Source organism: Pinus tabuliformis, chromosome 7 (assembly GCF_031772625.1).
Source record: "Pinus tabuliformis cultivar Carrire ecotype Pingquan chromosome 7, CPIR1, whole genome shotgun sequence".
Classification (NCBI taxonomy): domain Eukaryota; kingdom Viridiplantae; phylum Streptophyta; class Pinopsida; order Pinales; family Pinaceae; genus Pinus; species Pinus tabuliformis.
In genome coordinates, this window is record NC_142293.1 from 1,569,170,944 (window position 1) to 1,569,174,214 (window position 3,271).

The window sequence follows — 3,271 nt, forward strand, 5'->3', positions numbered from 1 at the left end:
TTAAACATTTTGATTGGTAATCAAGCAACATACATTAATAATTTTTTTAATATATTTGTGCAAATTTGATACAATTTTGAAAAATTGTTTCAAGAGCTCTCTGAAGATGAACAAGACAGTTTCAGATTTAATGTGAAGATGAATGAGACAGTTTCGGATTTGATGTTAATATTATCGAGTGGAAAAATTACATCGGAAATATTCATATTCCCTGACTTGGTGAATATATATTAAATGGGTGAATATGTATCAGTGGATCGCAATCGTTGCAATGGCCATGAAGACATCAATTTTCACTTCACAATTTTTGGAAGATTGATGGGGGCTGTTGGAGCATAAAGTTGTCCATATATAAATGGAGGTCATGCCAATGTGAATGTTGAACTCATTTCCACCAGCAATGATCTCATTAATGATGTGTTTACGTCGCAAGGAGGCAGTTACATGTTTACAAATATTACTCCAAGGAAATATAGGCTAGTTGCTTCCCATCATGAATACATAAACTTCATCAATCCTCGAGCAATATACAAATATCAGGTCATATCAAATCCCACTACATTTTTTTTCAAAAAGGAAAGGCCATGATATTTTTCTCTCTTTGCCTTCGTTTGATACACATAATAAGTTTGGAGATTCCTTAAGGATGAGTGTCTAAAGGACACAGTAGCCCTCCATGAAATCAAACATGAAGAAGTGGAAAGAGCGAGCTCTGTGAGCCAATTGTTAAACAGAGGAAGAAGATACAAGGTCATACCTAATGTCGATCCTAGCTAGGATGGCGCTACACATGAGGTACAATGATTGAGGTTTATAGAGTATATTTTCTATAATATTCTCTTTCAAATATGTGATTCTCATGTTCTCTTAACAATTGTCCAAAGAGGCTCTCCAGAGATGGAGTTGGGCTTTGGAAATTTGGTAGTAGATGACATCTTTTATGTCCCAAGTTATGATATGGATGGCTTAGTTGTTTCTCAGGGTAACCCTATTTTAGGTGTTCATGTATACCTTTATTCAGATGATTTCCATGAGGTAAAATGTTGTCAAAGAAGCTCCTTGGCCAAATCAAGTGCTTTGTCATGCAATATCTTATGCATATGGTAAAATTTCTTTTAATTTTATTCCATGTTGAAAATAAAGGATGTTGCCATTCTACAAGGGTGAGCATACAATATTTGATATTTCACTTCCATCTATAGATGTTCTTGTTGAGCACAATCATGTTAATATATCTCAGCCATTTCAGGTCACAGGTTTCTCAGTTGGAGGACTTGTGGTGACTTCTAAAGGAGTCTGTTTTGAAGGTGTTAAGATATTAGTTGATGGATGAGAAAGAGATACAACAGATGTCTAGGGATATTACAAACTTGATCATGCAACATCAACATGCTACACAATCAAGGCTGAGAAGGATCACTTCGAGTTTAGCAGTTTGGAGAATTTCATGGTTGTGCCAAACATGGCTTCAATCCCAAATATAGAAGAAACACATTATAATATTTGTGGTTCCCTAAAATTAGTGACAAATGGCTATTATGGCAAGTGTCAAGTTGGCTTGACACATGGGCCAGACAATGTTAAGCCTCAACTAAAGAGGATTGATGATATGGGAAACTTCTTCTTTGAGGTTCAACCATGTTAATATCGAATATCCCCACTGACCACAACAGCAGAACGTGATTCTGGTCTTCAATTTTCACCATCACATATTGATGTGATAGTAACTAGACCAATGTTTGGCATTGAATTTATAAAGGCCCTTGTTGATATCCGTGGATTGGTGATATGCAAGGAAGGATGTGACTCCTCAGTTTCTATATCACTTACTTCTCTAGTTGTTGAACTCTAGGTTCAGAGAAGCTTAACTCTTTAAGTTTAACAAATGAGAGCAGTGACTTCATATTTGAGAAAGTCCTACCTGGTGCATTACGTCTTGAGGTAAAACATGGACCTTCATCTGATTTGTTAGATTGGGATGATGACTGGTGTTGGGAGAGAAAGGTTATTGATGTCAATGTTGGTGTTTCTGATCATTCAGAGATAGTGTTTATCCAAAAAGGCTATTGGTTGTGTATTATGTCTACTCATCTTGTGGCTTCTTACATCGTACAACCAAACAAAGAACCAATGAATTTGTTGATTGAGAAAGGATGGTAGCAAATATGCTTAGAAGCTTCTCGTATGCACATGCTTCATTTCTTGAACTTGTGCATTTTCTTTGGAATGTCTTCATTAGAATTCAATGTATTGAAACATAAGCCTATATATTTGACTGGTGAAAAATATCTACTAAGTGGTGAAATACATGTTGATTCAAGTTCTTATCCTAAAGCAAATGAGTTGTCTCGAAGCATTATTGTAGACATATGGAAAAAGGAGGGTGAATTTATAGATATGATCAATAATGTCAAACTTGTTTCAAGTGCTAATGGACCAAGCAACATTGTTGTATATCAGTACACTCACTGGGCCAATCTTGAAGATGAAATGGTCTTTGTTCTGAGAGATAAAAGGAATTCTAGTGAGAAAAATAGTTTTGAAAAGGTCTTGTTTTATCCAAGAAGTCGGCACATTGCTGTTAAAACTGATGGGTGCCAACCTGCTATTCCTTATTTTTTGGGGTGCCTAGGAAAGTACATTCAGGGTCAATGCTGCCAGCAATCCCAGGTGTTGACATTAAAATAATTTCTCAAAATGACAGTAGCAATGGTCTTCTAAAAAAGGGTGACTTGGTTCTTCAAACTTCGACAAGATCAGATGGTCTATTTTTGGGTGGTCCTTTATATGATGATACTGAGTACTATGTTGAAGCTTCCAAGGGATATCACTTAAAAGAACTTGCATAGGACCCCTTTTGAAGATTAGCTATATGTGAATCCAATTTGATCGGACGCCCCACTCGACTAGCAAAACCATAAAGAATATTTGATCGTTAGTATTCAACCTTTTGTGCACTCCTTGCATTTGTGGTCCTCAGAAAACGAATCACTGAATTTGCGTCAAACATCCGCTAGATATGGGCAAAACCTCTTCAATCGCATTGCTTCAAACTACAACCATGTAAGTCTAGATTTTACTATTACTTTCAATGCTTTACAATGAAACCAGTGTAAATGCAGTTTGTATGTGGATAAAATATAAACCATTGTCTTGTATATGTATGCAGGGGAATAGATGATAAAATATTTGAGAGTGAATGGGATATTGTTTCAAGAGCTCTCATGCTCTATCTTGAGACTCAATATGCAACGTGGAAGTAATTTGACCG

The 3,271-nt window shown here is 36.1% G+C and overlaps 1 pseudogene; it reads left to right on the plus strand.

Annotated features, from left to right (window-relative positions):
• The first annotated feature begins 234 nt into the window (after window positions 1-234).
• LOC149254053 (uncharacterized) lies at window positions 235-2,849 on the plus strand (annotated as a pseudogene).
• The last annotated feature ends 422 nt before the right edge of the window (window positions 2,850-3,271 follow it).